The sequence below is a fragment of the Triticum urartu genome, chromosome 6 (assembly GCF_003073215.2).
Source record: "Triticum urartu cultivar G1812 chromosome 6, Tu2.1, whole genome shotgun sequence".
Lineage (NCBI taxonomy): Eukaryota > Viridiplantae > Streptophyta > Magnoliopsida > Poales > Poaceae > Triticum > Triticum urartu.
In genome coordinates this window covers 516,566,814-516,581,395 of record NC_053027.1, presented here as the reverse complement: position 1 = coordinate 516,581,395, position 14,582 = coordinate 516,566,814, and the positions used below count along the sequence as shown (strand labels likewise).

The following is a 14,582-nucleotide window of genomic DNA, read 5'->3' as shown; positions in this document are numbered from 1 at the left end:
CAGCTTTGCCAACCACCTTTCCTGTGCCAGATTTCAGCGACAAAGATATGTGTGAGAAGATCAACTTTGCCATTGACAAGAGCCTGTTTTTATCAAGTGAAGCTGAAAAGAATCAAATTGACATGGAGGAAGCAGGAAAGGGTCTTGACTGGGTTCATTTAAAGGAAAAATACAGGGAATATTTAAAGCAGCTCCCAGACCTAAGCTCCAGCAAGAGCAAGGCAGCATCCATGGCAAATCCTCACGTGGTCCAGAAGCGTAAAGCAGTTTCAATGAAGAAGAATCTGTAGTTGCCTCAAACCAAGGAGAAGATGGTGAGTGCAGATGCTGAAGTAAATATGGTCAAGGAAGCTGTGTTTCAAACTGATATGCCAACTGTAGTGAGCAGAGAGCCAACCAATGTCAGAGAAGTTCAACAGATCAAGGGGAAGACTCCCCTTTCAACAGTCCCACCAAAACCACCTAAGCAGAAGATTGTCAAGTTTGCCAGGGGCACAAAGGGGGAACAGGCCACAAAAGATTTGGGTTTCAGAGACGAGAGAGAACTGCGCGCCGCAGCCATTGATGCAGGGGTGCCAAGTTCTGCTAGGTTGCTGCCAACTCAGACTGGAAAGATGCCAACTACAGATACCAGTGTGCCAACCATGTGTCAGTTAGCAGCATGGTCACAGTCAAAACCACCACAGCTGGCCAGGAAGGCACCACTGCAACTGCAAGTCCCAAGGTGCCTACTCATAGAGATGCTTCAATGCCAAACACAAAAGGAGGTGATCCAACTATCAAAGTGCCGTCCCCAAGAGCTGACTTTCAGCAACCATTAACACAAGAGGAGGTGTTCGACATTATAAGTAGGTGCAAGCCTCCAAGGCCGCCAACTACAACACTATTGCGAACCAAGTCAGTGAATGATGCGCCCGTGTTTGTGCCTCAAGGAGATGCCCTGGTCCTTGAACCCTTACGAAGATCAAACTCTTATCATGGTGACGGGTTTTGTGATGCACCATCTTTTGACCTCGGCATAGATGGTGATGCTCCAGCAGCAGAAACAGCGGAAGCCGGTGTGATCTGGATTGATGAGTGTGAGTTGGACCCAGCAGCTGTGAATGAAGGATGTGTTGCTGCTGATGCTGGCAAGGCAATAGCTCAAGAGATAGATGTTGGTTCACCAGAGAATTGCCACACCCCGATATGCGCAGAACCAGAAGCTGGCACGAGCAGTTCTTCGGGACCACCTATTGCACGAAGACAGAGGAGGGTAATAAGACCTGTAGCATCTCAAAGGTCTCCATTCATCGACTACAACAAGAAGAAGACTTTCAGCACCAATGAGGCAGTGAACAAGCTTTACGCTGCCCTCTTGTATTGGGTCAGGCATCACAAAGGAGTAAGTGATGAAGCTACCAGGTAAACTAACTCCCCACAGCCTACATACATATCTTTTTCAGTTGCACAGGACCAGCCACTTAGTTGCACAAAAAGCATAGCATGTTGCACAGAACAGGGATTTTAGTTGCACACTGTTCTGTTTTCAATTTCATACACATTTTTTTGCTGTTGTGACCCTTCGAGCTAACTTGTCTTTTTATTGCTTTTAAAAAAATCAGCCCTGAGATAATCATGTATGGTGCTTTCTACATTTCTTTAAAGGAGTTAGTTGATTCGATGAAGCCGGTTCAATGGTTGTCAAAAATTTTTATTAAGACTGGAATCTTACACATCATGGATAACTTACCAGAAGGGTCAAAGAAGGTTCTTATGCCACTGAGGTTTTCTGTAAGTTTTTCCAAAACCTTCTTTTTACCCTCATCTTTGTTCTGTAGCACTTTTTTTGTTAACCATTTGAGGGAGGCCTTTCACCTACTAAGGAGTTTTGGGCCATGTTTTATAATCTCTACAGATAAATTTACAGCAAGGGATCCACAATGTGAATGAGATAAACAAGAACTTTGATTACAAGAACCGTCTCGAGAAGAAAGACTTGGTGAGTGTTGTGCCCACATGATCAATCTTTTTTTAGTTGGCACCCACAACATATCCAGTTGCACATGACACATCTGTTAGTTGGCAGGCACTTGTTGCAACCTGTTTTTAACTTGACCAAGTCTTTTACTATTTTTTCTTAGCTACAGCCTGTATTTTGTGTCTGAAATCGTTCACGGTTGCAGGTCATGCTGCCAGTGCTCGACTGCGTTGATGTAACCGATAAGGATGGAGGGAGGCATTATTGGGTCTTTAGTGTCAACTTGAGGGACGGACGCTTCGAAGTTCTTGATTCAAGCAGGACGCTGGACAACATTGAGCTGATGAACACTGCCTCTACCATCGCGGGGGCAGTATGCTAGCTATGGAGGAAGCATTACCCAAAGTTCAGCATCGAGCACTTCCAGATTATTGACATTGACGTACCGAAGCAGCTCGGCAAGTAAGACAATAAGCATTTCATTCCTTCTCAATCATATACCATCATTTTGTAGTTTTTAAATTTTTCTACATGTGCAATCTTTAGTATTTTTAAGACACAGTACTAGTCTTCAATCTGTTTTATCATTTTTATGAGTTTCTAATCTAGCCAGTTGCAGAGTGGCGCATAAGTAGTTGCACAGTGGGACATAATGAGTTGCAGTAGAACACAAGCAGTTGCACAGTAGGACATAAGCAGTTGCACAGTAGAACAGAAGCAGTTGCACAGTAGGACATAAGCAGTTGCACAGAGTGCATTACCTTTATTTTGGTTTTAATTTTATGTGACAATTTTTTTGCCCATTTTGCAGTAATGAGTGTGGGTTGTTCGCACTGCTTAACGCCACCGAGTGGAATGGTAGCCAACTGCCCAACTACGACCCCAAGGAAGTACTCAATATCATTAAGAAGCTGGCATATGATTGGGTCACCAGCGTGCACAACACCGCCCCATGGAGGAAGTTGCTGAGATACGACAAGGAGTAGGTCGGTACTATTTTTTTCTTTTTTTCTGCTCCATGGAGGAAGTTGCTGGTTTGTACAATTTTATTAAGCAGATTTTGTAGTTGCACACTACTAGTAATTGCGTTTGCAACTCAATATCATCACTTTTGTTGATACATTAGGAGCAGTGGATATACAATTGTTCAACAACTAAATATTTAACCAGTTGCCAACAAAGGCACAAATAGCAACTTTTTTTACACAGTGCATGAACTAATTCAAGCAGCATAAATTAGATAAAGAGGAATCATAGATGCTGAATGTGTCCACATGGTCCCAACATTGCTAAAAAAACATCATTCTTTTCCTTTTTTGTTCCAAAGTTACAAATGAGGAAACAGAATCACAGGAGCCTCTGTGGACACACACCAGCAGTGTGCTCTGTAGATTGGCACTGGCTGCATTTGTTTTTCTTCTTTGGGTGTAGCTCCAGCGCCGATTTGTACCATCGACTCTTTGCCCTACCCTTTGTAGTAGACCTTGGAGGATCCCTGGGCACAAAATCATCAGAAGCTTGTGCAAGGGATGCAGCCTCCAATGGGCAGTAGGACCGTCATGATCACCTGTGTAATAATCATATAAAAAGTTTAGTATTTTTGTTATTGTGCAACCAGCACTGATGTTCTGTGCAACCACACAGTACATTTTGTGCAACTAACTGGTTGCTATGTGCAAGTTAAGTTAAAAAAAACACCTGCATTAGCACGGCCTGTCATGGTACTTGGATTGTAGTCACCTATGGGCAGAACATGAAAAACAAGTTAGATTTTTAGCTTGATCCTCAAACTAACACAACGCACGCAACTAGGCAGCATGTTCTGTTCAACTGGGCACTATGATATGTGCAACTAAAGTCACTCACCCTAGTTTTTGTTTTGGAGTCGGTGAAGGTACTAACCTGGGTGATGAGCCCCCTGAGTCCTGCCTGTAGGTCCATTGGGAGTGGCACAAAGGGCACTGCTAGTTGGGCCTGGCGGGGGAGGAGGTCTTTGAGGGTTGGCATCACCTATAGGCAGAACAGGACAAACAAGTCAGTTGTGTTTATCTTTTGATGCTCGAACTAACACAGCGTGCGCAACTAGGTAGCCTGTTCGGTGCAACTGAGCACCATGATGTGTGCAACTGGAGTTACAGACCTAGTTTGATGGGGAGTTGGGGGCAGGTAATTACCTGGACGACGAGCCCCCTGGGTGCTGCCTGTAGGGCCATTGGGAGGAGCATGCGGGGGAGGAGGTGGCGGAGGATGCCGTGTACAGCCAGGAGGGGGAGGAGGTCCTTGAGGGTTGACATCACCTATATGCAGAACTGGAAAATTAAGTTAGCTGTGTTATCTTGATGCTTGAACTAACACAGCGTGCGCAACTAGGCAGTATGTTCTGTCCAAGTGGCTACCATGGTGTGTGCAACTGGGCACAATGATGTGTGCAACTGAAGTTACACACCTAGTTAGATCAGGAGTTGGGGCAGGTAATTACCTGGATGATGAGCCCCCTGATTGCTGCCTGGAGGTGGAGGAGGTCCTCGAGGGTTGCCATCATCTGATGGCCCCGTTGCAGCAGTCGTTTTTTTCTTTTTCTTGGACTTGTTCAGGTGGCCGATCTCGGTACGTGTTGCACGCATATGCTTGTATACAATAGCTTGTGCTGGATCAGAACCACTCGCAAACTTTGCTAGTTTCCGAAAATCGTATATCATGTTCCTCTCCCTTATCTGCTTCTTTGATTGAGGAGGCATTTCATCTGGTTGCTCATAACCAGTCCCTGGCGCACTAGGTACAGCAGTAGGTGTCCACCGTCTTAGCAGGTACCTTTCCGGTATGACATCAACGCCAACATGGGTGAACACCTTGAGGATGTGGCAACAGAGGATGCCGTCCTTGTCCATTTTACAGCACTCACACAAATAGGAACCCTCCTCCACCCTTGTCTGCACCAAGTAGTTTCGAGAACCATATTTCGCAACAAATTCCTGGTTCGGTCTGAGCTCAAACACATCAGCACCAACTTGGAATGCATTATAACGTCCAATCAGCTCAAACTCTTCTCTGAACTTGCGGTAAAGGTCTCTAGTATAGGTTTTGTAAGCTTGCTTCTCTATTGGGAAGTTGGACCACAACTCAATCTCAAGGTGTTCTGTCCTATAATCATTGCAGCCTTCCTTGGCAAGGATGTGGTTCTGGATTTTTTTCATATTGCTCGACGAAGTTCAGCATTGAGTTGTGTGGGTTCACATATCTTTTCAGGATGGCGTTGAACCCCTCACTACGCTGTGTAGACTGGAGGAAGGGGAAGAACCTGTGTTTGAAGTAGCACGGCACCCAAGTTGACCTGTATTCGTACAACTTCCCAAAGTGCGTGTGTGTCATAGCCTCATACTTCATCATTGACCCATCCCAATTCTGCTCAAGCTTGTCTATAGTGAAGCTGAAGTCAACACACTTGTTGAAATCATCAGAGAGTCCTGGATTCCGGCACAGTAGCCAACCAACCTTTTCCTGAGCCATTTTCATGATGTGCCATCGACAACTACGATGCACGGTGGTTGGAAAGATGCTCTGTATTGACTGCCTCATCGCACCATCCTGATCAGTGATGAAGTTGTCAGGAGGTTTGCCATCCATAGCCTCTAGGAATGCTCCAAAGACCCAATCAAAGCTCGATGCCAACTCCTACCTCACAAACGCGCAACCCAGCATGAAAGATTGGCCATGTCGGTTTATTCCTATGAAGGGCGCGAACGGCATATTGTACAAGTTGGTCATGTAGGTAGTGTCAAACGATATGCAATCGTGGTACGCCTCCGCATAAGCTTTTCGAGCTAAGCTGTCCACCCAAAATATGTTGACAACTCTGTCCTCTTCATCATATTTCACCTTATAGAAGAAGTCTGGATCGTTTTTTGTATATCCTTGAAGTGCGCAAGTGTCTCAATCAGATCACCCTCCTTTGTGTCATCTCTACGGAAACTTGTACAAAGATTTGTTATTGCCTTTGGTCCGAACGGCACCATCATCTCAGATCCATAGAACTCTGCCATTACATGCATCATCCGTCCTGCATAATACAAAAACAAACAGTATATCCTTTTTTTAGTTGCACAAATGCGCACATCCAGCTGCACAGTAATAGGACACGTGTTGGCACAGAAGATAATCGCAGGAAATGGACACCTAGCTGCACCTTTTTAAAAACACTTTGCAGTTTTTGCATACAGGACATTGTGTAGTTGCACAGTAAAGACAATCTAGGTGCACAAGAAGCACCAAAAGTGATATACAAAAAGCATGGGAAGTTGGACACCAGTTGCACAGTTAAGCCATTTCAATTGCACAGTAGTACCATAACAGTTGCACACTGGACTTCCTAGAGGGAAACTTAATTCTTCAAGGGATATAGAAAAACGCCACACCTGTAGTCAAGTTGCAGTTATAGAAGATGCGTAGAAACTCCTTTTCATCAGGTGAGATGCCTTGGTGGGATCTCAAGTATTTGGACAATGAAGGTTTGTTCACGAGCGGATGATTGTGGTCACGAACAAAGTGCGTCACCTCCCATCGCCCATCTATCAGCTTCACCAACATTTTTGCCTTGCATTCAGTCTGCTTTATTGTCTCGCGTTTGCGCTTCTTCTTCTTCTTACTAGTACCAGCCTCCTCTTCAGCAAATATTGGAGGTTCTTCTTCCATCTCCTCATCACTGTTAACAGATTTTGGATCTGGAATAGGGTCCAGGACAGGAGGAGCCTTAGCTCCTCCATCATCAGCTTTGGGCTTCTTGAACTTGTTGTAGCAAAACTGTTGTTTTATCAATTCATTGGTGCGGGCTGTCCGTCTAGAGGTGTTCATCTTGATAGAGAAACGCATCCGTAGTGTGTAGCTGTTGTAGTGATCCTTAGCAATTTGAAGGCTGTCAAACCTCATGCCAACATAGGGTTCCATAGGTTGAGAACCAGCCTCATCCTCTCCTTCTTCTACTTGCACAGCTCTGTCAACAGCCCCAGCTCCTAGCTCAGTCCTGGTTGGACCAGGAACATTTGCCTTAGTTCCTGTGTCATCAAGAGTATGGCTCTCTGACTGCAAAGACACCACTACATGGGCACCACGGGCTGATGACTGGCCTGCCACATTGTCATGGCCCGTAGGGTTACCATCATGACTTGCCTGCGTGTAGTAAACAGATCGACCATTTTCTGTCCAATTTCCTTGTTGTATGTTGGGTTGCTGCTGATCCATATCATGAGGAAGCTCATTGAGATCTGGAGGCAACTCATTGAGATCAAGCATTTTTTCCTTGTTCTTGGATGCCGCCACACACTCCCTGCACATATATAAAAAGAAGAAATTGATGTCATCAGTTGGTAACCACAGAAAAAGAGTGTTTCAAACAACCTAAAAACTTAGTAAATAGGCAGTTGCACACCATTTTGTGATAATCTTAGTTCCAAAAACAACATGACTGTAGCATAATCTTTTATTATAACAGTTATGAAATTTTTTGCTTGCACAGATTTGTTATGTTAGTTGCACAGTTTGCAGTAAATAACTGGCAAAAGCATGACTTCTTTTTGCTACAGAGTTTTTCTGACTTTCCCCCTTTTTTGTTTTGTTGTAATGATCTGTAGGTTTCCGTTTCACAAGGAGCTCTTTTCAGATTTTTCTGCACATAATTGGATGCTACATTTGAGAAGGAAAATCCAGGTGAAAGAAGAAAGAAGAATTGGAGGACAGATTATAGTTATATGTTTTTCATCGCCGTTTATGTTTCTAGTTCTGGTATATTTGAACATATTAATATGGTTTGCAATAGGTGTGGGACCAGAATATATGCGTGGGACAAGATTATATGTGTGAATATGTTAATATGGTTTGTGGCTTCATTAGCCATGGACAAAAGTTCTTGTGTTTTTCCTGTTGCACTACAGATTTCTGGTTTTCGCTAGAATAGACGTCTCAATTGCCAGGATGCATCTTTCCACTTGGCCAGCATACATATCTAGTTGGACATTCAATGTTTTTAGTTGGCTAGAATAGATGTCTCAGCTGGCCAGGTTGCATTTATTTCAGTTTTTGGCCAACATGCATGTTTAGTTGGACAGTTAATGCATTCAGTTGGCTAGAATAGATGTCTCAGTTGGCCAGGATACATTTTCTCAGTTTTTTGCCAACATGCATGTTTAGTTGGCCAGAAAACATGTTTTTTATTTGCACATATACTACAGTTTTCCCAAAGTGTTCACTCAGTGTTCACTCACAAACATGTATTGCAAATATACATGTTTACTTGGCCAGGATACATGTTTAGTTGGCCAGATACATGTTTTTTAGTTGGCCAGATAACACGTGGGGTACAATGCATGTTTTAGTTTTGGCTAGCATGCATGCCGAGTTGCCAGAATATAGGTTCAGTTGGCTGGGATGCATGTTCAGTTGCACATTTATGATTTTTTCGTTGCACATATCTATTGGACAGTCAATTTGTTCATTTTGCAAAATAACTACAAGTTGGTAGAATGCATGTTTAGTTTTTGGCTACAATGCTTTGTTGATTGGCTTTAATCATGTTTTAATTGCAGAGAACTTGTTTTTAGTTGGCTTGTTTAACACATCCAGGTGGTAGAAACTTGTCTGGCATGCATCAAGTAGTTTTTGGCATGTTTAACACATCCAGCAGTAACATCAAGTAGGCTGGTGTGATGTGCCAGATTCACCTCTTTTTTGAAGCAGATTCTCCATGGATCCATGGAGAAGGGGTTTACATATGCCTATGCAGTAGAAGAAAGGGGGAAGTGAAGAGGTGCAGAGGGGGCTTACCTGCTTGATCTTACTTGATCTTACTGCCCGGTATGGCTCTGACCACCCTGCCCTTTAGATCTTGAAGCAGCTCCTTCTACTTTGGGGCTCCCATGGCGGCTGTGTAGGAGGAGGAAGAAGGGTTGGGGGCGATCTCTGTTGGATCTGCTTTTGGCGTGGAGAAGAAGAAAAAGGCAGCGTGGGAGGGGCTGAGGCGTGGGGGCGAGCGGGGGCATGGGTGCGAGCTGGGGACAGCTGGCTACGTGGGGCTCGATCGGTTTGTTTGGTGGCCGGTCAATTGGTCTGTTTGATGAGCCCCTTCCTTTTCTGTTTCGTGGGGACAAGGGGTTTCCTTTTTCAGCTGGCCGCTCGGTTGCACTAGTGGGCAGCCGGCCGCCCACTAGACACGCCCATTATACTTAGGCTTCGGTGCCTTTTCCTTCGAGCTTTGGCTCGATGAGCCCCTCAATAATCTCCTCATCATTTTCTGAAAATTTCTGAAATTTTTAGTAACTTCAAAATAAAAGTAAACCAAACTCAATAATATTGATAGCAACTACTCCTACAAGTGCCTAGGGCCTATATCATGCATCAAAACTACTTTTGACCATATAAATTTGACATGCAAGCTCAAGAACAGGGTCACCTAAGCAACACAAATTTGCAATGAATAAAGCACTAGAACAAAAACTAATTGGACGAATGGAGGAGTCACATACCAAGAAACAATCTCCCCAAGCAGTTTTGTGAGAGGTGCTTTGAGCAAGGAGATCGAAAATGGCAGCAAAACGAGCTTGGACTAGGGTTTGAGTTGGTTTTTCGTGTTTGGGGGAGGAAGATGAAGTGTGTGGCTGGAAGAATAAGTGGAGGAGGGCCACCGTGGGCCCATGAGGCAGGGGGTGCGCCCTAGGGGGGGTGGGCGCGCCCTCCACCCTCGTGGCAAGGTGATTGCCCCCCTGGTGTGTTCTTTGTTCCATAAATCCTCAAATTTTCTATAAAAAATCATATTTAATTTTCAGGGCATTTTGAGAACTTTTATTTTCGAGGTATTTTTATATTGCACGGATAATCAGATAACAGACAGAAAATTATTTATTTTTACTTTATTTCAACTAAATAACAGAAAGTATAGAAAGGGTACAGAGGGTTGTGCTTCTAGTTTCGTCCATCTCATGCTCGTCAAAAGGAATCGACTAACAAGGTTGATCAAGTCTTGTTAACAAACCCATTCCGATTAACATGAAACCGGAGAAATTTCGAATAACACTAGGTTACCTCAACAGGGATATGCACATCCCCAATAATAAGTATATCATATTTATTCTTGACAGTAGGAAGAGGAAATTCAAAACCTCCAAATATAATAGATGGAATTTTTCCGATAGAATTGATACTATGAACTTGAGGTTGTTTCCTCGGAAAGTGTACCGTATGCTCATTACCATTAACATGAAAAGTGACATTGCCTTTGTTGCAATCAATAACAGCCCCTGCAGTATTAAGAAAAGGTTTTCCAAGAATAATAGACATACTATCGTCCTCGGGAATATCAAGAATAACAAAGTCCGTTAAAATAGTAACGTTTGCAACCACAACAGGCACATCCTCACAAATACCGACAGGTATAGCAGTTGATTTATCAGCCATTTGCAAAGATATTTCAGTAGGTGTCAACTTATTCAAATCAAGTCTACGATATAAAGAGAGAGGCATAACACTAACACCGACTCCAAGATCACATAAAGCAGTTTTAACATAGTTTCTTTTAATGGAGCATGGTATAGTAGGTACTCCTGGATCCCCAAGTTTCTTTGGTATTCCACCCTTAAAAGTATAATTAGCAAGCATGGTGGAAATTTCAGCTTCCGGTATCTTTCTTTTATTTGTAATAATATCTTTCATGTACTTAGCATAAGGATTTGTTTTGAGTATATCAGTCAATCGCATACGCAAAAAGATAGGTCTAATCATTTCAGCAAAGCACTCAAAATCCTCATCATCCTTTTTCTTGGATGGTTAGGGAGGAAAAGGCATGGGTTTCTGAACGCAAGATTCTCTTTCTTTACCATGTTTCCTAGCAACAAAGTCTTTCTTATCATACCGTTGATTCTTTGATTGTGGGTTATCAAGATCAACAGCAGGTTCAATTTCTACATCATTATCATTACTAGCTTGAGCATTAATGTGAACATCATCATTAACATTTTCATTAGGTTCATGTTCATTACCAGATTGAGTTTCAGCATCAGACATAGAGATATCATTTGGATTATTAGGTGGTTCAGCAATAGGTTCACTAGAAGTTTGCACAGCTCTATCATTTTTCTTTTTCTTCCTTTTAGAAGAACTAGGTGCATCAATTTTATTTCTCTAAGAATCTTGCTCAATTCTCTTAGGGTGGCCTTCAGGATACAAAGGTTCCTGAGTCATTCTACCAGTTCTAGTAGCCACTTTAACAGCATAATCATTTTCCTTACTATTCATCTCATTGAGCAATTATTTTTGAGCTTTAAGTACTTGTTCTACTTGAGTGGTAACCATAGAAGCATGTTTGCTAACAAGTTTAAGTTCACCTCTAATATTAGCCATATAATCACCCAAGTATTTAATCATATCAGCATCTTGTTTTAATTGTCTACCAAAATAAGCATTGAAGTATTCTTGCTTAAATATAAAATTATCAAACTCATCCAAGCATTGACTAGCAATTTTAGTAGGAGGGATTTCAGCTTTATCATATCTATAGAGAGAATTTACCTTTACTACCTGTGTCGGGTTATCGAGGTCTGGAGGTTCTTCAATAAATAAAGGATTAAGATCATATATTTTCTTCATCAGGCGGTAAATTAAGACCATGTATTTCTTCAATAGGAGGTAAATTCTTAACATCTTCAGCTTTAATACCTTTTTCTTTCATAGATTTCTTTGCCTCTTGCATATCTTCAGGACTGAGAAATAGAACACCTCTCTTCTTCGAAGTTGGTTTAGGAATAGGATCATTAATTGGAACAGGAGCTGGCTCAGGAGGTGCCCAATTATTTTCATTTGTCAACATATTATTCAATAAGATTTCAGCTTCATCCGGTGTTCTTTCCCTGAAAAGAGAACCAGCACAACTATCCAGGTAATCTCTGGAAGCATCGGTTAGTCCATTATAAAAAGTATTTCATTTTTTCTTAAGAGGATGATCAGGCAAAGCATTAAGTAACTTGAGAAGCCTCCCCCAAGCTTGTGGGAGACTCTCTTCTTTAATTTGCACAAAGTTGTATATTTCCTTTAAAGCAGCTTGTTTCTTATGAGCAGGGAAATATTTAGCAGAGAAGTAATAAATCATATCCTGGGAACTACGCACACAACCAGGATCAAGAGAATTAAACCATATCTTAGCATCACCCTTTAATGAGAATGGAAATATTTTAAGGATATAAAAGTAGCGAGATCTCTCATCATTAGTGAACAGGGTGGCTATATCATTTAATTTAGTAAGATGTGCTACAACAGTTTCAGATTCATAACCATGAAAAGGATCAGATTCAACCAAAGTAATTATATCAGGATCAACAGAGAATTCATAATCCTTATCAGCAACACATATAGGTGAAGTAGCAAAAGCAGGGTCAGGTCTCATCCTAGCATTTGGAGATTGCTTATTCCATTTAGCTAATAACCTTTTGAGTTCATATCTATCTTTGCGAGCTAAAATAGCTAAAGAAGCATCTTTATCAAATAAATAACCCTTAGGAATAACAAGTGATTCTTCATCATCACTTTCATCTTCAAAATCAGATTCAATATTTTCAATCTCTCTAGCCCTAGCAAGTTGTTCCTCGAGAAAATCACTAAGTGGCATAGTAGTATCAGGCATAGAGGTAGTTTCATCGTAAGTATCATGCATAGCAGAAGTAGCATCATCAATGTTAGGGAATGTAGTAATTTCAAAAATTCCTACGCACACGCAAGATCATGGTGATGCATAGCAATGAGAGGGGAGAGTGTTGTCCACGTACCCTCGTAGACCGAAAGCGGAAGCGTTAGCACAACGTGGTTGATGTAGTCGTATGTCTTCACGATCCGACCGATCAAGTACCGAACACACGGCACCTCCGAGTTCTGCACACGTTCAACTCGATGACGTCCCTCGAACTCTGATCCAGCCGAGTGTTGAGGGAGAGTTTCGTCAGCACGACGGCGTGGTGACGATGATGATGTTCTACCGACGCAGGGCTTCGCCTAAGCACCACTACGATATGATCGAGGTGGATTATGGTGGAGGGGGGCACCGCACACGGCTAAGAGATCAAGAGATCAATTGTTGTGTCTATGGGGTGCCCCTGGCCACGTATATAAAGGAGTGGAGGAGGGGAGGGGCCGGCCCTCTCTATGGCGCGCCCTAGGGGAGTCCTACTCCCACCGGGAGTAGGATTCCCCCTTTCCTAGTAGAACTAGGAGTCCTTCCAAGTAGTAGGAGTAGGAGAGAAGGAAAGGGAAAAGAGAAGAGTAGGAAGGAGGGGGCGCAGCCCTTCCCCCTAGTCCAATTCGGACTAGGCCTTGGGGGGGCACGCGGCCTGCCTCTCTCTCTTTCCCCTAAAGCCCAATAAGGCCCATCCACTCCCCGGCGAATTCCCGTAAGTCCCCCGGTACTCCGATAAATACCCGAATCACTCGGAACCTTTCCGATGTCCGAATATAGTCATCCAATATATCGATCTTTACGTCTCGAACATTTCGAGACTCCTCGTCATGTCCCCGATCTCATCCGGGACTCTGAACTACCTTCGGTACATCAAAACACATAAACTCATAATATAACCGTCATCGAACTTTAAGCGTGCGGACCCTACGGGTTCGAGAACTATGTAGACATGACTGAGACACATCTCCGGTCAATAACCAATAGCGGAACCTGGATGCTCATATTGGCTCCTACATATTCTACGAAGATCTTTATCGGTCAAACCGCATACGTTGTTCCCTTTGTCATCGGTATGTTACTTACCCAAGATTCGATCGTCGGTATCTCAATACCTAGTTCAATCTCGTTACCATCAAGTCTCTTTACTCATTCCATAATACATCATCCCGCAACTAACTCATTAGTTGCAATGCTTGCAAGGCTTATAGTGATGTGCATTACCGAGTGGGCCCAGAGATACCTCTCCGACAATCGGAGTGAAAAATCCTAATCTCGAAATACGCCAACCCAACAAGTACCTTCGGAGACACCTGTAGAGCACCTTTATAATCACCCAGTTACGTTGTGACCTTTGGTTGCACACAAAGTGTTCCTCCGATAAACGGGAGTTGCATAGTCTCATAGTCATAGGAACATGTATAAGTCATGAAGAAAGCAATAGCAACAAACTAAACGATCAAGTGCTAAGCTAACGGAATGGGTCAAGTCAATCACATCATTCTCCTAATGACGTGATCCCGTTAATCAAATGACAACTCTTTGTCTATGGCTAGGAAACATAACCATCTTTGATCAACGAGCTAGTCAAGTAGAGGCATACTAGTGACACTCTGTTTGTCTATGTATTCACACATGTATCATGTTTCCGGTTAATACAATTCTAGCATGAATAATAAACATTTATTATGATATAAGGAAATAAATAATAACTGTATTATTGCCTCTAGGGCATATTTCCTTCAGTCTCCCACTTGCACTAGAGTCAATAATCTAGTTCACATCGCCATGTGATTTAATACCAATAGTTCACATCACCATGTGATTAACACCCATAGTTCACATTGACATGTGACCAACACCCAAAGGGTTTACTAGAGACAATAATCTAGTTCACATCGCTATATGATTAACATCCAA

At 42.7% G+C, this 14,582-nt stretch overlaps 1 pseudogene; it reads right to left on the bottom strand.

Moving 5' to 3' along the window:
• Positions 1 to 3,307: 3,307 nt before the first annotated feature.
• LOC125516894 lies at positions 3,308 to 8,988 on the bottom strand (annotated as a pseudogene).
• Between the last annotated feature and the right edge of the window lie 5,594 nt (positions 8,989 to 14,582).